The following is a 24524-nucleotide window of genomic DNA, read 5'->3' on the forward strand; positions in this document are numbered from 1 at the left end:
TATTTGACATCTCAACTGATTTACAGTAACAACTTGTAGCTTTTCTATGGACATCCCATTAATATATTTGATCTTGTCCCCCTTACTTATCAAGTATCTTCCTACTCTTTTAATTCCTCAATTAAATTTAAAGTTCCTTCTTGTATTATTTGGATCTGTCCATGCTAGCTATCTGGTTTCACACCTATGTATCGGTACTTCCTGTTTATATATCCTCTTTCCCCTATTACATATGTGTGGGTTAGGTGTGGGTATGTTTAACACTCCAAGCATCCTATAAATAAACAAATATTTTAGAAATTTAAGCGGATAAATGATGATGATATAATAGATAGATGATAAATAGATGATATAATAGATAGATTATATATATATATATATATATATATATATATATATATATATATATATATATATATATATATATATATATATATATATATATATATATATATATATATATATATATATATATGTTTTCTGAGGTTTTCGCGGGTGTTTGTATGTATGTCTTTGGTTGTTCGGGTTTTCTCCTGCGTAGAATTGGAAGTATCTTCACGACGTTTCGATGAAGTCTCATTCATCATCTTCAGGCTGCTGCTTCCAGCTTGGTGCTTCTGTCTTGGTGCTTCCAGGAGCAATGTGAGATCTCAGCCGGTTCCTCTTTTTAACTGCCAGTGGGGGTTTGTGCTGATTGGGTGGGAGCTTGGCTGCATTCTGATTGGGTGGAGGTGTATTCTGATTGGTAGGGGGCTTGGCTGTGCTCTGATTGGATGGGAGTGTGGCTGTGCTCTGATTGGATGGGGGCGTGTTCTGTTTGGGTGGGGGCCTGGTTGTGCTTGTGTTAGTCTGAGTTGCAGAGGGATTTGAGCTGGTGAGCTGCGTTACTGTTGTTTGGCTTCGTGTTTGTGGTCGTGCCACATCTCCGTGGTGGGCATCAGTTTGCTTCATGTATGGATTGGAGGGGTTTAAAGTGGCTAATAATGCAGCTGTGGTCTGGCTTCTGGTTTGTGGTCGGGCTTCTGGTTTGTGGTCATTATCGGTGTGGGTTTGGGCTTGCTTTTTGCGTGGATGTGTGATAGTGACATCCTGTGTGGTTTTCGTGAGTGTGGGTCTGGTATCATTCTTAGTGTTAGGGACTCGTTTGTCAGTGAGGGCGGGTTTCCAAATGGCTGGTAGGCGGGAGGTATCATCTTGTTTATTCATGCTGTGTGGTCGTTTTTCTATCTCAATAGCTTCTCTGATTATTCTGTTGTTAAAGTGTTCAATTTTGGCAATAGTTCTGGTCTTTTTAAAGTCTATATCATGTCCTGTGGCTTTGAGGTGTTGGACCAGGGAAGAAGTTGGTTCCTCCTTTCTGACTGAGTTTTTGTGTTCTTCAATGCGTGCCTTTATTCTTCTGTTGGTTTGTCCGATGTATGTGGTGGGGCAGGTGGTGCATGGGATTTCATATACTCCTTGATTTTCTAACTCTATTTTGTCTTTGGGGTTTCTCAGGATGGTGGATATTTTTCGGTTTGTGTAGAATGCTGTCTTGATGTTGTGTTTGTGGAGGATCTTGCTGATTCTGTCTGTGGTGCCTTTTATGTATGGGAGGAGGGCTTTGCCGTTTTCTTGTTCACTGTCTTGGATTTTAGTGGGGTTTTCTTTTTGGATTAGGTTAGTGATATTGTTTCTTCGGAATCCGTTGGATGTTAGTACGTTGGTGAGAGTGTGTAGTTCGGTTTTGAGGTGTTGTTCGTCAGCTAAGCGTTTTGTTCTGGAGATGAGTGTCTTGGCTACAGAGTTGATCTGTGCTGGGTGGTGGTGTGAGAGTGCGTGCAAATAGCGGTTTGTGTGTGTTTTCTTCTGGTAGATGGTGTGTCCTAGGGATCCATCGGATTTCTTATAGACTAAGACATCCAGGAAGGGGAGTTGGTTATTGGCTTCTGTTTCCATGGTGAACTGTATTTTGGGGTGTAGGCTGTTGAGGTGTGTGAGGAAGTTGTCCAGTTTATCTTTCCCGTGTGGCCAGATTATGAAGGTGTCGTCTACGTATCTGAGCCAGAGTTCTGGCCACACGGGAAAGATAAACTGGACAACTTCCTCACACACCTCAACAGCCTACACCCCAAAATACAGTTCTACACAAACCGAAAAATATCCACCATCCTGAGAAACCCCAAAGACAAAATAGAGTTAGAAAATCAAGGAGTATATGAAATCCCATGCACCACCTGCCCCACCACATACATCGGACAAACCAACAGAAGAATAAAGGCACGCATTGAAGAACACAAAAACTCAGTCAGAAAGGAGGAACCAACTTCTTCCCTGGTCCAACACCTCAAAGCCACAGGACATGATATAGACTTTAAAAAGACCAGAACTATTGCCAAAATTGAACACTTTAACAACAGAATAATCAGAGAAGCTATTGAGATAGAAAAACGACCACACAGCATGAATAAACAAGATGATACCTCCCGCCTACCAGCCATTTGGAAACCCGCTGACAAACGAGTCCCCAACACCAAGAATGATACCAGACCCACACTCACGAAAACCACACAGGATGTCACTATCACACATCCACGCAAAAAGCAAGCCCAAACCCACACCGATAATGACCACAAACCAGAAGCCCGACCACAAACCAGAAGCCAGACCACAGCTGCATTATTAGCCACTTTAAACCCCTCCAATCCATACATGAAGCAAACTGATGCCCACCACGGAGATGTGGCACGACCACAAACACGAAGCCAAACAACAGTAACGCAGCTCACCAGCTCAAATCCCTCTGCAACTCAGACTAACACAAGCACAACCAGGCCCCCACCCAAACAGAACACGCCCCCATCCAATCAGAGCACAGCCACACTCCCATCCAATCAGAGCACAGCCAAGCCCCCTACCAATCAGAATACACCTCCACCCAATCAGAATGCAGCCAAGCTCCCACCCAATCAGCACAAACCCCCACTGGCAGTTAAAAAGAGGAACCGGCTGAGATCTCACATTGCTCCTGGAAGCACCAAGCCGGAAGCACCAAGCCGGAAGCAGCAGCCTGAAGATGATGAATGAGACTTCATCGAAACGTCGTGAAGATACTTCCAATTCTACGCGGGAGGAAACCCGAACAACCAAAGACATACATATATATATATATATATATATATATATATATATATATATATATATATATATATATATATATATATATATATATATATATATATATATATATATATATATATATATATATATATATATATATATATATATGCACACATATACATATACAGTACTGTGCAAAAGTTGAAGGCAGGTGTGAAAAAATGTTGTAAAGAAAGAATGCTATCAAAAATATAAATAATGATTGTTTATTTTTGTCAATTTTCAAAATGCAAAGCGAGTGAACAAAAGAAAAATCTAAATCAAATCAATATTTGGTGTGACCACACTTTGCCTTCAAAACAGCAGCAATTCTTCTAGGTACACTTGCACACAGTTTTTGAAGGAACTCGGCTGGTAGGTTGTTCCAAACATCTTGGAGAACTAACCACAGATCTTCTGTGGATGTAGGGTTTCTCACATCCTTCTGTCTTTTCATGTAATCCCAGACACACTCGATGATGTTGAGATCAGGGCTCTGTGGGGGCTATGCCATCACTTCCAGTACTTCTTGTTCTTCTTTATGCTGAAGATAGTTCTTAATGACTTTGGCTGTTTGCTTGGGGTCGATGTCCTGCTGCAGAATAAATTTGGGGCCAATCATATACCTCCCTGATGGTATTGCATGATGGATAAGTATCTACCTGTATTTCTCAGCATTGAGAACACCATTAATCCTGACCAAATCTCCAACTCCATTTGCAGAAATGCAGCCCCAAACATTCAAATAACCTCCACCATGCTTCACTGTTGCCTGCAGACACTCATTATTGTACCACTCTCCAGCCCTTCGATGAACAAACTGCCTTCTGCTACAGCCAAATATTTAAAATTTTGACTCATCAGTCCAGAACACCTGCTGCCATTTGTCTGCACCCCAGTTCTTATGTTTTCGTGCATACTTTAGTCGCTTGGCCTTGTTCCCACGTCAGAGGTATGGCTTTTTGGCTGCAATTCTTCCATGAAGACCACTTCTGGCCAGACTTCTCCGGACAGTAGATGGGTGTACCTGGGTCCCACTGGTTTCTGCCAGTTCTGAGCTGATGGCACTGCTGGACATCTTCCGATTTCGAAGGGTAGTAAGCTTGATGTGTCTTTTATCTGCTGCACTAAGTTTCTTTGGCCGACCACTGCGTCTATGATCCTCAACGTTGCCCGTTTCTTTGTGCTTCAAATGAACTTGAACAGCACTTCTTGAAACCCCTGTCTGCTTTGAAATCTTTGTCTGGGAGAGAACTTGTTGATGCAGTATAACTACCTTGTGTCTTGTTGCTGTGCTCAATCTTGCCATGACATGAAACTGTCTTTCACAACCTCACCTTGGAAGCAGAGTTTGTCTGTTCCCCACCCAGTTTTAAGCCTCCTGCACAGCTGTTTCTGTTTCAGTTCATGACTGGGTTTCAACCTACCTGTGACATTGATGATCATTGGCACCTGTTTGGTATAATTGGTTGATCATACACCTGACTATAATCCTGCAAAATCCCTGACTTTGTGTAAGTGTACCTATGAGAATTGATGCTGTTTTGCAGGCAAAGGGTCGTCACACCAAATATTGATTTGATTTAGATTTTCCTTTTGTTCGCTCACTTTGCATTTTGAAAATTGACAAAAATAAACAATCATTATTTATATTTCTGAAAGCATTCTTTGTTTACAGTGTTTTTTCACGCCTGCCTAAAACTTTTGCACAGTACTCTGTGTGTGTGTGTGTGTGTGTGTGTGTCTTGTTGTATTCAGGTCCGTGTAAGATTGAGATTGTCTTGGCAACGTTTTGGCGAGGTCTCACTCGCCATCATCAGGCTAGTGTTTTTGGCCAAACACACACACACACACACACACACACACACACACACACAATGTCAAGGCTATCTTACTAACAGATAACAAATGCTGGTAGCATTATACTGTATATAATAATTCAGATTTCATATGCTGCCTTCAATACAAAATTGGCCAATACTTAACCAGTATATATTATATGCCCTGGAAAAAAAACCTCTTTCTGTAGACAACTTATATTTGCAATACAGCTCAAATAGTGGGGGGGGGGGGGGTGTCATTGTAGCAGTGCTTGGATTTTCATTTCATCATCAATGAATTAAAAGTTTAATAGTTCTGTGATGTTGATTGTTACATTTTAAATATGAAAGAGCAGAAAGTACTCCTGACATTGGCGTTGGTGGGAGAAAAAAGGCAGAAAGGAACTTACTCTGTACGACCATTTATGGATCAATGTGGTGTGATCTGCCCTTTAGTTAATTACAAAACTTTTTCAAAGAAAGGGAAATGGCAGACAAGCTTGGCATTCTACCTGCAAGAAGCTGGAAGGTCCCTTCTGATTCAAAGCTAAAAAGACAGCCACTTCTTTGACCTTTGGAAACTTCTAACTCTTATGTACATCTCTACTGATTAAAATGACTAAGGCTGATCAGGCCACCAAACAAAATAACAACATGCTCATACCTTGCTTTTTTAAAATGGATGAAGAACTGTAAATATTCCCAGAACATAAAAGTCTTGTTAATGATGTAAAGGAACTATGTAAATCATCATTTCAAAGTTTTCAAAACTTCCAACTTTTCTACTTTTTAAGATTTGCTTAGTTGTTGCAATATCTTTCCAATTTAGGTAGTCCTCAACTTACAACCATAGCTGACCCTGGAATTTTGGTTGTAAGTCATTGTGATTGTTAAGGGAGGGGCCTATTTGATTGCCTTGCTCAACAATCCCAATCCTGGTACTCCCATTTGTGGTTGTTAAGCAACCACACAGGTCATTAAGCAGAGCATGGGATACCTAGGGGAAGTGAGGGCAGCCTGGAGAGGGCCTTGGACAACTATAGGCACTGGTGAGCTGTTACGGGTTCTCCCGGTTTCAGGAGAACCCTCTATCAAATGTTATGGCCAGTTCGGAGAACCTCCAAATCCCACGCCTGGCTGGCCCCTCCCACCCCACCCTGCTCCTCCCAGGAGTCTCCACGTGGTCCATTTTGGAAGCGAGGTAAGTGCAGGGCCCTTGCAGATGTTTGGGGAGGTAGGAGAAACAGGCCTCCTGGAAGTTCAGGAAAGCCAGAAATGTGCCTGTTTTCGTGCTCCCCAAGGATTGAGGAAAGCCTCCAGAGCCTGGGGAAGGCAAAAATGCTCCTCCACCATAGTGCTGACTAGGCCACGCCCACCATGGCCATACCCTCCCAGAAACCAGGCAGAGAACCTGTTGCTGACATTTTTGAAGCCCTGACCCCGACTACAGGATCACTGGCACACACAAAGCTTCTACAGGTCAGGATGCATTGGGCTTCCTCACTTCCCAACCAGATAACTCAGGCCTTGGGCCTCCTCTCCACCCGCCCCCTCCCTTAGTTCCACAGCCTTTGGCCAGCATCCTGGCCTGTTTGAATGTGCAGTTTGGAAAAGGATCCTTCCAAAAGATTGTGAGAATGGTAGCTGCTTGTAAAATGGCGGCTTTTATAGGAAGATCATGCATCCCCATAGCTAGGTGCACCTGTCAGCAACTGTGGAAAAATTAAAAGATAAATGAAGCAACATATTCCATGTATGAACACGACAAACTCATCTGCTGCCTTGGTGCATGTCACTGATAAAAATATTGAGAAGCTTTTCCATAACTACTTATGACAATTTACTGTATTCTTGTATGCTGCTCCATTTCCAAAGACTCCAAATAGCACATCAGGTGATCCGTGAAACAGTGGTGGGTTTCAGAAATGTTTAGAACCCATTCTTTAGGTTGGCCTGTTTTCTGGGAGTGGCTTGGTGGTCATGTGATCGGATGGGGGGTAGCTTGGCAGTCATGTAACTGAGTGGGAGTGGCTTGGCAGTTATGTGACTGGGTGGGAGTGGCCAAGTCAATGTCACTGAATTCTTTGCCCCAAAGAATGACCTACAAAAAGAAGATATAAAAAAAGAAAATTTATTATTTTGTGCACTTACTACTTAAAGAAGAATAAGATAAGTACACAAAACAATAAAACAGCTACTTACAGAGAAAATATGGCTGTCCTTGCAGGTCTTCAACATTACTGACCACCTTACACACACACTTCCAGCCCCTCTGCGTCTTCCCTCTTCCTGGATTCACTCAGACGTTTTTAAAACTCACAGTCTGTGCATAGCACATACTCTTCTAGCAGGTCCTCTCCCTCTTCCCTCTTCCCCAACATCCTCCCCACCCCCACCCCCACCCCAGCCACTTACCAGTTCTTTCTTCTTCTGGTTCTTCTTCTGAGAACTTTTTGGTAGCATGGTGAGGATGGGTGGGGCAAGTAAAAGAGCAAATGAGGGGAGGGAGCATCCCGGTATGGGCCTCCTGATCAATGGGTACGGGAAGGCATGCTAAATTTAACCATCCGGTACGGCCGTACCAGTCCGTACAGGTTGAAATCCACCCCTGTGGTGAAAAATCATAATCTGCTCAACTCCAACCTTGCTCTTCTCCAATGCAGGAAATCTCTGTGGTTGCTACTAAACTCTAGAATTCCATCCCGAGGAAAGTCTACATGGTCTCCCATTTTGTCAGTTTTCTTTTATTCTTTTTATTTCTTGGTCATTTTTTAAATGTATTTTTCTTTATTTTTATTCCACCTTTATTATTTTGGGAGCAGTGCAATGGCTCAGTGGTTAGGATGTTGGGCTTGTTGTCTAGGAAGCCAACAACCCAGGTTCCAGATCTGAGTGTCCCATCCTCACCCTAGCTCCTACCAAATTTGCAAATGCAAGCATGCAATGCAAGTAGATAAATAGGTACCACTTTGATGGGAAAATGGGAGCACTCTGTGATGTCATGCAGGCCACATGGCCACCAAAACATCTTCGGACAGAGCAGGATCAAAGACCCTCGAAACAGAGAAGAACATCATCTCCTATAGCCAGCAACGACTAGGGAAGTAAAATAACTGAAGACGGCAAGTATATCCAACCCACCATCCTCCTCCTATCTTCCCCACAACAACCCTGTGAGGTGGATTGGGCTGAGAAAGAAGTACTGGCCCAATTGGCTTGCCTTTAAAGGTAATATTTTAAAATTAATTATGAATTGCATATTATACAAAAAAAAATGCAACCTTCCCAATAGTTGGATGCAAAGGAAATAAGGAGAAATTGTAAAAAAAAATTTTTTTGGACAAACTGTCATTATTTTATCACAGCCTCTTTTTTTTTAACAAAGTTTTATTGGTTTTTTTTAATTTTAATAAAGGGAAAAGGTACGGGAAAAGTTACAAATTTTGGCAGCTGCGAAATACGGTAGATGTACACCCCCTCCAAACTCATAGTATACATTTGCATAAAATTCAATATTAAGTAATAACATAATAACATGTAGTCAGTGTGGTAAATTCAATTGGTAATTTCGATCAGTTTATATCAGATGACTTTTCTTACTCATTTATGTGATCTGAGCTTTCTTGTTGTCGCCCCATCTCCCCCCGCTGGCAGAGCTCCGGCCCCTCCCGTGTCTTGTATGTCTGTTGAAGGATCTTCTGGTTTTTCTAGGAGCAGTTTATTTTTCTCCATAAAGGCCTGCGCCTCTATGGGTGTATTAATCCTAACTCTTGTCTCCTCCCAGAATATTAACATCCCTTCAGGCATCAACCATCTAAACCACACCCCCTTCTGGTATAATTTATTCGCCAATTGCGAATATTGTTTTCTTTTTTCCCTCACTTTCTTGGGGATCTGTTTCAGAATGGTTATCTCCTTATCTTTATATGTCAAGGCTTGCCCCCTTTGTGCATTCAGGATTTCATCTCTTGTACTCTTCCTAAGAAATTTAATGTGTACCTCCCTGGGAACATTGTGTGTTCTAGCATAAGCTGAGTTTACTCTATAAGCCAGGTCTATTTCCCACCCCATCTGTTGTTTCTCCTTCTGAATATACTCAGCCAAAATGTTTGTCATGATGTCCCTTATGTTTTCATCATCTGTCTCCATCACGTTCTGGAATCTAAGATAAAAAGACATTCTCTCAAACTCTATTTTCATTTGTTGGGTGTCAAGTTCTTTGTTTCCCCTTTGCACACCCTCTATCCCTCCCTTCATCTCAGCCGCCCCATCTTCCAAAAGATCCAGTCTCTGTGAGTTCTTATTAATTTTATCCTGGTTCTCTTTAATTTCTTCTTTCATCTCCTTCAATTGTCTCTTTATTTCCTCTTGTCCCTGTAGAAGTTGTTGTAACATTTGATGAAGCTCCAGGTCCGTAGATTTAGGTTGCTTGAAGGCTGTTAACGTTGATTGTGTGCTTGGACTGGAGGTTGCAGATGTTGGGGCTGAGGCAGCAAAGCCTGACTTTCCAGGAGGTGGTCTTTTAGATGCCATTGTTTATAAAGTAAAGAGTCCAGTCAGTATAAAAAAGGATCAGTCAGAAGAATAGAACAGCCAGGAGAGTCCAGGAGACAGAGACTCCAAGCAGAGGGGAATTTTCTAATCACCCTGGCAGATGAGCAAAAGTTTTCCACTCCAAGGAGTTCAAAGGCAAACAGTCCACAAGAAAGTTATCCAAGTAGCACGGAGACAAAGACCAGAAGCCTGAAGTTTGGAAGGTGGAGTCAAGTTTCACATTTCATAAAGACAACGGAAGTGTGCCATCTTGCCCTGCCAGCTTCGGGTGTCGAGGCAACAAATAAAGTTTTCAAAGTTCAAAAAGTCCCAAAGCTTCCAGATCTCATTGTTTTGTAGGTTTAAGTCCAAAAATCCACTTAATTAGGATGTGGCATCTTTGGTTTGGCTCTCCCCCACCTCCTTCCCTTGGGGCTGAGAGCTTGTTTCCAGCCGCTTGTCCGAGGGGGGGGGAAATCCCCCTCCCCTCCAGCCGCACCTCTTTAAGTCAAACCGAAAAAAAGGTTTGCACAACTGACAAGTTTTTAAATTGGTAGTAGGAATGAACAGAGTCTACGCCTCACCGCTCCGCCGCCGCATCCTTCAGTTTTCTTTTCTTTTCCGAACAGCTTCTTAGCGAAGACGCCCACGCGTCCTCCGATCTGCTCCCCGGTGCCTTGGGCGAGGCGGGGGACATCCCGCCGGCCGCCGCCGATACAGGGATCCCCGGCGGTGCCGCCCTTCCAGCAGGACGCCTCTGCAGGGCGTCCTGTGCCCCCCAAGAAGTGGGGAAGCCCACCGGGGAGCCGGAGAGAGCAACTAGTTGCCCGTCGCCGTCAGCCGCCGGAACAGGAAGATCATCACAGCCTCTTTTTGTTCTAGAATGCACACTATACAATAGCACTTTCATGCACCCAAAATACAGCCATTTTCATTATAATGCATTATTTAAAAAATAGCTGTTCCAAGAATAAGAACTGACATTGTGCTGTAGTAAAAATACATCTGCTGTAGTAAAAATATAAGATAAACTAGCAGGGCAAATTTTTTTGGCTATACGATAGAATTGGATAAATGGCAGAAATTGTGAGACAGGAATTACAAATTAACAATGTCAACTGCATATAAAGAGAATTTGTATAAGATGTTTTACATATGGCATCTACTACCGGTGAGGTTGGCAAAGATGTTTAAAGACAACTCAGCTAAATGCTGGAAGTGCCACCAAATACCTGGATCTTACTATCGTACGTGATGGACATGTGGAGAGGCAAAGAAGTATTGGATAAAAATTAAGACATGGTTGGAAGAGATGATACAACTACGTATTGAGCTGAAGCCAGAAACATTTCTGCTAGGAATTCTACCTGAAATGTATAATAAAGAGAATGTATATTTAATCATTTATGTATTAACTGCAGCTAGAATTGTATTTGCACAACATTGGAAAAGTGTAGAGATTCCTATTGATGAGAAAGTGATAAGGAAAATAATATTAGAACGTGCAGAAATGAACAGATTAACATTAGCAATTAAGGAGAAAGTGCAAACTGAATATTATATTATTTGGGAAGTATTTTACCAATGGTTGGAGGGGGGGAAAGGAGTTTGGAAATGAAGAAAGCTAAAAAATAATTACACAATACACTTAGATAGATATAAATAAGATAAAAACGTTTAGTATGTGTATGATGAGAATAATGATGTTTAATGTTGATATGATATTATTACTAGAAGATATTAAGAAGAAAAATGAAGAGATTTATAACATTTAAATGCTCAATATATTATAATACTAAACTTAGGGAAATAATGTTAATTTGAATGTGAAAGATGTGGCAAAAGAGGAACAATGTTGCACAGAGATGTTTGTACCTAGACGATACACTGAACAAGGAAAGATGGAATATTTATTTTGTAATTGAAAAATAATAAAACTCATATATATATATATATATATATATATATATATATATATATATATATATATATATATATACATACATATACATGTATACATACATACATACATACATACATACGATCTGATCAACTAGGAAATGGCAGAAATATTGAAATGTTTGAGAGATTTGCCTATCATTAAGTGATAAACGCTTTTTCAAGTTCCTTGAAAAAGCGTATATCTGCTTTAACAACAGAAACTCAGAGGATCTGACCCTATAAATGCTGTATGAAAATGTTAATCAAGTTCAAGAGAAATGCAGAAGGGTGCCATATCCTAAGAAGGGAGGTGGTTTAAAATGAAAATGTACTTTCTGTAAAACTGATAACATGAGATTCAGCACTGACTATATCCCGAAAATCTCTAGAGTGCATTTCCTCAATTTACGAGCACATTTTCCTGTCCCTAAATGCTAGGCATGTAAACTCAGCATGGAATCTGAAACTCAAGCTGTGTTATTTCTAGCTCATATTTCATCCCCTCTGTTAAAGATCCAGAAAGAGAAAGTATGCCCTCGGTTACACTACAGGGACCTGGCTTTTTAAAAATGAAATTACACAGGTATAACTCTTGAGCTTTTAAAGTGGGGAGATGGGTATTTGCACATGTGGACCTATAATTCAGAATATTGGCCTTGAAATATGCTTGCAGTTCAAATGAAGACTATGAAAGGTCAGGAAATTTAGAAGGTTCAATTCACGCACAAAAATTTAATATACCAATGTCCAATATTTTTTTCTCAAAATAGGGACGACATGAAAATGATCAAGATGTCTTGAACTAAAAGCTGTTTTTCTCAAAAATACCGGATTTTTAAAAGTGGTATTTAAAACACATAGCACGTGCCCTTATTAACAATGGTTCAGTTTTGTTTGTATGATCCATTCTGAGTATTTGAGGCAAACCTTGTATGCTCAAATACTTCCACGTTAACTCTTCAATTAATGGAATTAATTCAGATGTGCTTGTAAAGGACCTTATTCATAGCACAATGGCTGAGTCCATATTGTACCAAGTTATGATCTGCATAATAATGGCTTATTGAACAATAAATCTGTAAGCCATCACATTGCACTAAGCCAAAAGTAATAGTTTGAAGCCACAAAACCTCATTTTGTACAACAGCTAAAACCAATCACAATTCTAATGACAGCACAAGGTGTTCAGTAAATGTATCCCTTCTTCTTGTTGTATTTCAAGAAACCTAGGATTGCTGAGAATCAAACTCTGGACGCTCACCCTTCGTAGAAGGTGCAGACTTTATTTTGTAACTCTGCAAGCAGTAATAGATGACCCAATGGGATGGACACTGAATTCAGTTTGATTTCAAGAAATAATAAAACTAAAATATTACCAAGATTGTATAGCAACAAAATCCACTGCCCTCCTTGCCCTCCATATTTAGACATAAACCTCTGATGTGTCCCAAAGGTGCTTCTTTTAGGAGGCAACCGGACTTTCTTGTTTTTTTCTTTGAAGGTGTTTCACTTCTGATCCAAGAAGCTTCTTCAGCTCTGACAGAATAGTGAAGAATAGAAGGATTTATATTCCTTGCAGACAGCTGGTCATTTGCATCCTTTTAGAGGGTTGTTGAAGCACTTGGAGGTTTATCTGTGTCCACAGAGTCACTTGAGTAACACATGGTTCCTGTAATCTGCAACTTTTTTTTCCCTTGGCCTATATTATTGAGTTATGGCCACCCATTGAGTTGGTGATTGATAAACAATTTGGATACCCAAGCTTACATTTTGGTCCTTATATGTGACATCCATTGTTAGATAGAAAGTTGAAATAGTAACTTTGAAAAATAGTGAAAGGCATTATGCACTTGGAAAAGAATTTTCAAAAAAACAGGTTCTTCCTCAAATCAAAACCAGGCACCTTTCCAAGCTCATTTAAATAAACGGATGTGCTAATATTGGAGAAATGTCAAAGAATACAGCCTCAACAGTATAATATTGCACTTCTAATAACTGTTATCCAATCAGTTAATTCTAGAAAATTATGGCCAGGTTCAAAAGAATATATTGCAGTGGGAAAGGACTCTAATATGTTCTAAGTGGGAAAATAGCACAACTGTTTCATAAATTGTTACAATATCTTCTCAATATTGTTTGGAACGATTTGGTCAAAAAGGAAAATGAAGAAGCAGACAAATAGTGAGAGTTTTAGTAGTGTATAGATTCAGCAGGTTTTATTGATTTTAGAAACAGAAATTCAAAGCCCCTCTTTAATAATCCACCAATAAGAGAAAGAAAGATAGACTTAGAATAATTTATTATATTAAAATGTATTATAGACTATCAACATTATATTTTTCTTTCAAACATTATTGTTTAGGTAACGCTTTAGGGTATAATCTGTGTTGATGGCTCTGGGGGGGGGAAATCATTTTTTTTCAAAATTTAAATTCATTTCTTTTGAGCCACTCTGACTTAAAAAAAAATCTTTCAACATATCCCAGCCCTGTAGAATCTGACAAAAAAATCCACCTTGAACTGTGTGCACTTTCTCTCTGTCTAGCTTTCTGCATTTCCCTAAGGCTCAAAGATCCTATGCTCAGCCAGGTTTTAATGTATTGTAAAGGACTCATACAGAATGTACCAGATAGAACTGGATTAAAATGTCACCCCTGATAGAAATTATGATCAAGACATGGTGGATACATAATGAGAACCTTATCTGTTTCACAGGAGCTCCTGTTGGGAGAATAGCTTTGGAAGAAGGGTTGTTTACAGAAATCAAATTTCCTCCCAGGAAATTTTTCCCACATGGAAAAAATGTGACTTCGTTCAAAACACTATATCATTGGTGAAATAGACAAAATTATATTAAAGTATTCCATTAATTTAGGAATAGGAAACATTTCAAAGCTAGACAATATTTGCGATGTCAATAGCATTCAAAGGTTTCACAAAATGGCAGTCCCAAGGACCAGCTGGCAAGATTACTCCTTCCCATTCATTTTTTTTCTTTTTTTAGTTAAGTATTTATTAAGAATTTCCTTATATAATAACAGACAAAAAAGGAAAGAAACAAAAAAGTTCAAGAGAAGAAAAAAGAACTAAAGAAATGTGTCAATAACTTCCAATCCCCTTTTCCACATTATAATTACAACTAATTAGTTACAAATATTATATTATAAATACAAGCACATTAGAAATACAATTAATTACAATCTTATTGTCCTTCCTCTTCCCATTCACAATTTATCTAAAGATCTTCACCACTCTAGCTCACGTTCTGTTCTGTTTTGTTAGGGGTGATTTTTCCCTAGTTAGACACACTTCCAAACAAAGCTGTGGACCAGAATCAACCATTTTGGGGAATATTTGGAGAATGTTTTGGGGCAAGGGGAATCTATCTGTCTGTCTGTCTGTCTGTCTGTGTGTGTGTGTGTGTGTGTGTGTGTGTGTGTGTGTGTGTTCCAGCATAACTCTGGAATGCCTCAAGCAATTTCAACCAAACTTGGTACACAGATGACTTACTCTCTGGAAACAAATACTGTGGGGGGTAAGACACCCCTAACACCCCTCAGGGTGTGTTCTGTTAAGCCTGTAAAATGGCTTCTACTGTACAGCACAGTGGAGTTGCCATGATAACAACTTCATAGTACTCCACAAGGGGGCTCCCTCTGGTAAGTGGGAAATCCAACATAGAAATTACTTAGGTCCAGACATTTTCCCCCTATAAATAAATACCTGGGCAATGGCAGGTTATCAACTAGTGCATACTAAAGAAAAAAGGAATGGTAGAAGAAGGTAGCTAGGTTCTTAGAAACAGATGTTCATGCTCCAAGAAAAAGAAAAGATTTTTTTTTAAAAAGAAAACAAAAAACATGTATGGCAGAGAGCCTAGCGAGAAAATTCCTAAAGATACATTGATGTAGAGCATCCATATAATTTATTGTTATTAAGCAGACATTTTCTTACAAATCAATCCAACAATTAAAATGCTTTACCTCTGCACTATTCTGGCTCAGAAATGAATAGCTTCACAGTTTAAAAAAGAATAGTCTTTCTAATATTCTTTTTAATTTTAAACTTTTTGAGGTCAACAACTTATTGGCAACTGGAAACAAAAAAAGGACATCCAGATTTAACAGTTATGGAAATTCTTGGATATGTAGATTCATAGAAGGATGAAACCAAATGATTCATGAAGATTCAAAGCTTCCAAGATTGTGGACTTGGAAGTAAGGAAAAGATTAGAATCAGTAGCTTTATTATCTCTGAAGGAATATATGGGCCTTTGGCAGAGGTGGCATTCAGTCGGTTCAGGTGAACCAGTAGCGCCGATGATCATTTGACCCCGCCCACCCATCCCTGCGCTATCCTGCATTTCCTACTCTCTAGCTCATCTCAATCACGCAGCACAGCTGATTCCCCCTCCCGCCCCCTTGCTGTTCTACTTATCATTGCTGACTTGGAAGGTAAGCAACTGAGCTTCTAAATGCTCCCTTTTCAGTGCTGCACACAAGCGCTTTATGTGTCTGTGTGCACAAAGTGCGCATGCATGTGCAAAGCGCATGCTCACCAAACCGGTTGTTAAATCAGGAGCATCCCTCCACTGGTCTTTGGTTAGCTTTTTTTCTTTTTTTGATAATACTGCTGCCTAATTTTAGCTAAAGTAAAATTATGGATTTTTCTAGGAGCAGGAAAATTGACTGTCTAAATTTCCAGTTGCATTTGAAAAAACAAGTTGATTTAATTCAAAAGTTTATTTCTTTTTAAAAAAAAAAAAGATGCCTCGAAATAAATTCTATTGTTTGATCCAATTCACTAATATGATTATGAAAGTTGATTTATTCAGGTTCAGTCATGTTGCCTCCAAACGAAATATCTAAGCCGAAGCTCTAAATCCCCACACCCACACTTTTTTTGCCTGTTTCTCTTCGGTGTCCAATCTTTTGTGCTTTTTAAAGTTGTGGACTACACTACAAAATTCAGAAAAAGTGTGGATTTCTGTGTGCTCACACATTCCAATTTTGCCTGTAGGTTCAGCAAGTGTGAATTAGTTAGCTTGAATTTCTCATCCATCCCAGGCTAGAGAGTAAAGTGACAAAAAGACTTGGCTGAGAAAACTAAAAAAAATCCCAAGTGAAGTCAGTTATAAAAACCTCTGGGAGGCTTTAGGCAATTCTTCCTGGGCTTATAGCTCACCTGAAATAAGAGGGTGAAAATACCAACCTATTTTAAGTGACTGTTTTAAAGCCTTCTGACATAATATATACCAATTTCACCCACTATGTCCAGAGATTAGGTTGGTAATTGTTGCCAACGGATTAACGGGTTAATCTCCAACAGATTCCAAAGAAAAACAATTACCAACCTAATCCAAAAGGAGACTCCCCCAAAAAACCAAGATATAGAACAAGACAACGGCATCACCCTCCTCCCTTACATCAAAGGCACCATAGCTAAAATCAGCAAAATTCTCCACAAACACAATCTCAAGACAGCTTTCTACACTGACCAAAAAACAGCCAACATCATAAGAAACCCCAAAGACAAAATCCAGCTAGAAAACCAAGGAGTCTACAAAATACCATGCCAAATCTGCCCTGCAACATACATAGGACAAACAAACAGGAGAATAAATGCATGCATCGCAGAACACAAGAATGCAATAAGAAAAAAAGAAAAAACTTCCTCCTTTTTCCAGCACCTTAAAGCTACAGGACATGAAAGTAATTTTGAAGGAACCAGGTTAATCTCCAAAATAGAACACTTCAACAAGAGAATAATTATGGAAGCTATCGAAATAGAGAAACACGCCCACAACATGAATAAACATGATGATACCTCCTGCCTACCAGACATCTGGAAACCAGCCCTAGTCAACAAACGAGCCCCACCCACCACCCAGGCTGTTACAACATGAAACAACAATAGACACACAGCCAGCACAAATCAGCACCAATCTACCAATCATGATGCAACCATACAACCAATCATTCCACTTACTGAAACAAAGCCAGCACTCCACACGCACATACTAAAATTTATAGAAAGATGGCAGCTCCGATCACACTTTAAGCCCAAAACCCAGCCTGAAGATGGTGAGTGAGACCTCGCTGAAACGTTGAAATATATATACATACATACATACATACATACATACATACATACATACATACATACATACATACATACTGGTCTTGTTATATTCAGGCAAGACCAGCATATATATACTGTATATATAGGCTCTAAAGACCACCATGAAAATGGCCCTATATTCTTCTGCAACTGTGAAAGACTGTCACCTCTTTGAACAGAGCATAATTAAAAGCAAACTCAGCTATGAATCAGAATATAAAGAGTTCTTTAAAAATTTGCCCTTGCCCTTCGGATTTAGTTCCCAGAAATGTGTCTTTTTCAAGAAAAATGCCAGTGTCCATATTTTAAGATAGGGAGGGGGGAAGAGAACAACAGAGAAGAGAGTGCACAAAGCTGAAATCCGTGCATCTATAGACACCCACAAATGCACACACACTCAAGTGTGTCAATATGTTTTATTTTTATGTAGGAAAGTGAGAATACACATTTTATGCCTATAGTTGGCATAAATATAGTTTTCCCACAAAATTTTTAAAGAACTCAGCAAATTCCTTGAGCAAAAGAAATACAAAGGCAGAGGGGAAGGTCTTCCATACTGATACATACAGCTTTTTGTATTTGGGGGTCTCACACCATAGGATTTCAGTGGGGGCTGCCTGCTTTATCACATTTCCCAGAGCAGAGCAAAAAGTTGAAGGAAGCTGAGAATAATAGAATTCCATTGAAAAAAAAGAGGGGGACATGGAAAGAACAGTAGAGGAATTGTGATGTATTACTATTTCCTTCTCTAAGAAAAAAAAAGAGTAACACAAGATCAACTTTGATTCTATTAAACTTGTTTGCAATCCTGAATATGCTCACTAGCAACTAAACTCTTCCCTGTGAATCAAAATGCACTGTCTTTTCAGGGACCACCATCAAGTGCGGAGCTCACTGCACACTTTTGACATGAAGAAATTGTGGCAGTTGAAGCCTTATTGAATTAGCTGGAACCCAGTGGCTTAGATATGCACTAATGATGCAAAGAAAACTTAACTCATGTAGTTTAATCGTGCACTTGCCGTCTCTTCCATGACTTGATGCACTCATCGTTTTTAATCAAGTTGAGTTCTTTTTCTTTTTCTTCTTTGTTAAAGAAACTGAAACCAACATCTTTATGATTGCTAGAACTGTTCCATGTCGTTCTCCTTATTGTCTCCAAATTGTTGACTTCTTAACGGGAGGGAGGAAGTATACAGTAAGTTAGAGGGCTGTTAAAATTGCCCGGCTCTTAAAATACGAGTTCTAGTGAAATAAATATAGACGGTGAACTTTCTATGGTTTATTGGACAAAATAATTTCCTTTACATGGAAGAACTAAGTCCAATGTGGATATGCTGTTTTATTTGGACAATTCAGAAATTTATTTGTATTATTTAAAAAATGTATTCAAAATAAAATATAACAAAGAAGAAGTGCAAATGATCTCTGTGAGCACTAGATAAAGAACTGGACATGAGCAGCAGAGATTTAACTTAAATTCCCTCTTCGGTTATAAAACTCACTGCACTATCTTGGATATACTACTATCATTTTCTGTATTTCTGATGTGAAAATGTAAGGGCTGTTCTTACCCAGCAATACTTAAAGGAATGTGTTGCAAAGAACATTAGCACAAGCAAAGCACTCCTGCTTAAAACATTAAAGCAGTGTATCACCCAATTACTCTGGGACTCTCAGAAAAGTAAAGGACCTGGGCACGATAGTACATGTGGAGGCAGCCAGGAAAACCTTTGAAGCAGCCATGATCAGTCTTCTAGAGGATTCTGTTAATGTCATGACCACTGAGATTATAATAAGGGCTGTGTCTTGGCAAGGAGGAGAGAGTTATTATTCTGGTGACTCCTGAAGAAGTGGACAGAAATTTCTGTGCTTGTAGCTTCAACACTGCAACTCCTCCTGGATTTTAAAAGCAGCCAGAGATAAGCTATGTTTGCGTCCATGCTGTAGTGTCAGCCTCTTGAGGGAAGGCCTATACCTCCTGCCTTGAAAGTGGTGCTGGAGTGTCCCCTCCTCAGAATCTGTACTTTGATCCAACTTTTTTCAGGAGCTATTGTCTCACTCCCTGCCATCCCCCCCAGTCAAGTTTGTGAAGTTGGTTTGAATATCTTTTATTAGTTGGAACACCTTCTATTTTATGGTTGGTTGAACATCCTTTATTCTCATACCACTGTATCATTGTTTTCTTTTTCATTTTTTTATCCTATTGTTCCATTACTTTACTGCTATCACGTTTACACTTCTTTTCATTTCTTGCAATTTTTATTGTTATAAGCCACCATGAGTAGCCCCATGGTGAGGTAGGCAGCAAATAAATTTAACAAATAAATAAATATGCTCAGTAAACTCTGAAATGTTTAGAAAACATATGGATACATAAAGAAGAACCAATTGTGTTCCTTTTCCCAACACAGACTAAGATGCAGGAGAAAAGGAATAAATAATTCTCATTTTCTTTCTTTGAACTCCATTATTCCTTTTCCTATTCCTTACCTAAGTATATGTGGCAATATGGGAGATGAACATTAATTAGTCTAGCCCTGAGTGAATCACTGTTTCCATAAATGGTAATCAGCATGAGGTTAAATGAGGAATATACAACACAATCTATTTCTGATCCATATTAATTTCATGTGCTTTCATCCAATTATCTAGTCTACATTAATCTATTTTTTTTTTAAAAAAAGATCCATTCTGATCCTATATTTATTATAAATGTGCTGCCTTGGTATGAAATGCACAATTTGGTCAGATTATCCAGCAATTGATTGAGGTTTGATCCACATAATAATCTGATACGCAGAGTAAATAATTTCATGTTGGAATTTGTAAAGGCTTAATTTTTAAAGCACAGGCAAATTAAGTGGCAAATGATAGAAGCTCTTGTAATTGGGTAAATTACATTTGAATATTAGGATTCTGCCAGACAGATAGCAAAAAAAATTTTAGGGACAAAGAAGGTGGCAGTAGAGTACCATTTTCTGAAAGATTTTTTAAGGTTTGTGAGCTGTGAAGAATAGTGGCACACAACAAAACTGAAAGAAAAAGCAACCCCTTTTTGCAATTAAAAGATAGTAACACTGTACTCTAATTAGTTCTCTCAGGAAGTAAAGATGTCGCCAGTTAAGTGAATGAGTGACAATTACTTGGATTATTGTCATACTTAACATGTCAATGCTGAACGACCACTTTCAGTTCATAAGAATAAATTCTACCGTGTTTCCCCCAAAATAAGACAGGGTCTTATTTTCTTTTGACCCCTGAAATAAGCACTGGCCCTTATTTTCGGGGAGGTCTTATTATTTTTGAGGTGCAGGAGGTGGTGAACATGGATGCTACTGCTGCATTGCAATATTTTCTGGGAGGACTTATTTTCAGGGGAGGGCTTATTTTAGCACATGCGCTCAAAAGCCCGATTGGGCTTATTATCTGTGGAGGTCTTATTTAGGGGGAAACAAGGTACAATTTAGGTGTCAGAAATAATAAATAATAATAAATGTGACTAATATAAACATACATTTGAGAATTTAGAAATTACATATAAAATGTGGCCAATGGAATGTAGTTCTAAAATAATGAATGCTTTACAGGTGCCATTTAGACCAAAGTTACAATAATGGAAAATAGATATGTAAATACTGGTTCAAAATTCATCAAATGAATTAGCAGTTGTTCAAAGTTACAACAAACTTTCCTAAGGGCAATTAAGACACAAATGTGAAGTTCTGACCCCAGGAGCTCAGCAACTGGCCCACATTTAATACTATTTGCAGTTTCTCACAGTCTTGTGACTGCGTTTTGTGAGAATCTTGCCAAAAGCCAGCATTTTCTTCTGGTTTGGGACAAAAAAATGCCCAATAGGACGGGTGTCAAACTCACAGCATCATGTTGCCATTACGTAACGTATCACGTTTTCCCCTTCACAGAGCTTGGGTGGACATGGCATGCCTGTGATGCATAGGCCTGCAAGCCACCAGTTTGACACCCCTGACCTATAGCGAGCACTTGGTTCACTTATCAACCATGGTGGTCACGTTACAACTGTCACATTTGCTTACCAGTCACTGCAAAGAAGGTTGCAACATTGAGTTGGTCACATCGGTGGCCCAATTTACAAGTATCCTGACTGAGGACTGTGGTGGACAGTCTCCATTATGGTCATAACTCGAAAACTACCTATATACAGTGAATTCTGAGAAATTAAAATGACCAGCTGACTTATCCATCCAGTGCCTCAAGTTGTTCAGAATACTGTTGGCCGCCATGCACAGACAAATCCAGGTGGCCCAACAATGCAGGGCCTTTGTGTCCAGAGGCAACAATGATTTAATAAATATTAAATTACAGATTTGTGAAGAAAGGTCTTCTGGTGGCTATCCACGTATCTACAGTTTCTTGGCAACACTTTGGACAAAGTTTGCCATGGCCATTTTCTAGATCTATTTTTCAATATCCCAATATCTACTCTATAACCTGGGATTTTCAAGTGACCTCCCAAACCAACTGCTAATCAGATCTGGTCCTTTACAAGATCACTCGAGGTCATTTGTGTGCTACCACCTATCAATCATACCACAGAACAGTGCCAGCATACAAACTATTGCCACAATGGTTTTTCCATAACTTCTTCCTATTGAATGCTGTCTTATTACCTATTTTCTCTGATCACAGATAATATTGCACTGCCCTCTTTTTTGTCTTTTTCTTTTAGAGACAAAATAGTGTTGCTGTGAAAGATACTTATAAAACAAAACATTTCTTTCTACCATAAAACAAAACAAAATTCCTTTTATTTCCAATCCTCTTCTGAAAAATGCTACTTATTTCATAAGATGGAGAGAAGTGAAAAAAAAAAATTAAAGTGATATTGCAATGTGCAGATTTTATTTTGTCCCTACAGTCCTGAAAGGCATCTTTTGTTGTATTTAAGTACAATGACAATGAAGATTATACTTATACTTTTAAAAAAATCCTTATTGTTTTCAGTGAAAATATTAATTTGTTTTATACCTGCTGTGAAAGTCAGAATGCATTTGTTTGACATACCAAAAAAAAATGTTCTTTTCTCATACAACATCCCAGCTGCAAGATTTATCATGCGATTACTTTGTCATTAAATCTGTCTATAATATAAGAGATACTTATTGCTAGCTTGTCATTTTGTTTAATGAAGAAACAACATGGCTGCAAGCCTTCTTCATTGTGCTTGGCCAGGAAACTATTTTCATTTAAACATACCATAATTTGCTAATTGCTTATGTTCCCAGTATCTCAAACATTGCTTCTGGCATAAAGACTTCCTATAAAAAGAAGAAGCAGCCACACTGCCAATTAATTAAATAGCAAGGCAGTTATATGCCCATGTATCCTAAAAAAGCATCTTCAGAATTGAATGCTAGGTGAAAATTCACTGAACTGCATGCACATTTACATTTAGCATTTTATGTTATGACACATGTAAAGGAGTCTTGCTTCTTGTGTAAATCCCAATTTACAGGTAAAATTCATTTCTGGGCCAACATAAATATGCAGAAATTAAGAAAACCATATGATTGATGGAGTATGAATGACAAACTGTAGTTCCGATCTAAGGTCTTCCTTGTCATTCCAGGATGAATAGCCTTTAACCATCTGCATGCTGGTTAATTCCATCTTCCAGCAGCCACAACCAGAATTGGTAATCAGTGTTGGAAATTATAGTTTTACAATATCGGGAAGATCAGAAAAGACCCCGTGTCATATAAAAAATGTAAGTTTTATTAAATGGTTCCTTAAATTCACCTGAAGATTATTTAAAAAAAATAATGCTCAACTTATAGCAACTTTTTATGCCATTCAACATGCCAATCAGATTTGTCACCCAGGAGATCCAATGTATTCATCAGACAGATAACAACGAAAGACCAAAAATATTCTATCTGAAACATATAAAATTTGGTTGGTGGCAAATTGATTTAGGCAACTATTTCTGGGACATTATCGGGGGCAGTTTTTTTTTCCCAGCAACTAAACAAAAATCTATCATTCCAGCTATTGTAGAAAAACAAGATCTATGAAACAAACAAAAACAGATCTAAGGAAAATTCATGAATATCTTAAAAAGCCAAATTGGAAATCAGGAAGGTTTTAGAAAGCCTATGTGATTATTCTTATCCTGACATCAGAAGCAACATATTCAGGATAACCGATATGGAATAATAATCTTGTTGATGAGGGCACTAAATGTGTTAAATGATGGATAATATTTTGCTTTAGCATATATGCTTATACATTTTCATTACTTGTTCACACATTATTTCTTTTTTTTTTTTTGAACCGGGGTTGGGGAGGTTGTCAGAAAAATAGGATATTCTGGAGTTAGGAGAATGGGAAATGATTTAGGTTAGCTGTATCATGAGACTGGTAATTTCAAAGGAAGGGGCCATCCATGCCCTGAGCTATTTTGAAAGCAGACTAGCAGGAAACTGAACTGAACAGAGCAACAATTGTAGAGTAAGAAGCAACGGTTGTGTATACATCACATGGCATCTCCTAAAATATGAATATGGCCAAAGATTAGATTATCTTCAAAAGGATATATGTCTTTTAATTTCATTAAAAATCCTGTGAATTGATCCAGTGCAGTAAGCGAGATATTTTTCTTTTTAGGTGCCTTGAATGCGAACTAAATTCAAATCCATTCAACTAATGGAAGCAATATAAAAGACAAAGATAAATATCATATTCATCTTACACAAGATTCTTCAAGGTTTTTTTCACCTTAGGCAAAACAAGGTTTCCAAATTTACCTTTTGAGTCTAGGTTTCAGCATTATTTAGCATCCCAGACAAGATAGTCCAACGTCAGACCAGAAGAGAAATTACAGTTCTTTTCTAACATTTCTCATAGAATGTGATGCAGTAAACAAAAATGCTACAAGGCACTCACACTGGCATAACAAATTTCAAGTCAATAAGTCTTCAACTACTGCCA

At 38.8% G+C, this 24524-nt stretch overlaps 1 protein-coding gene across 1 annotated transcript in view; it reads right to left on the bottom strand.

Moving 5' to 3' along the window:
- The window catches only part of LOC309392187 (uncharacterized protein), a gene marked incomplete at its 5' end in the record, with an annotated part of 165107 nt that overhangs the window by 54099 nt on the left and 86484 nt on the right, over positions 1 to 24524 (bottom strand). The window lies entirely within an intron of this gene.

The sequence above is a fragment of the Natrix helvetica genome (assembly GCF_964273705.1).
Source record: "Natrix helvetica genome assembly, chromosome: 4".
Taxonomy (NCBI): domain Eukaryota; kingdom Metazoa; phylum Chordata; class Lepidosauria; order Squamata; family Natricidae; genus Natrix; species Natrix helvetica.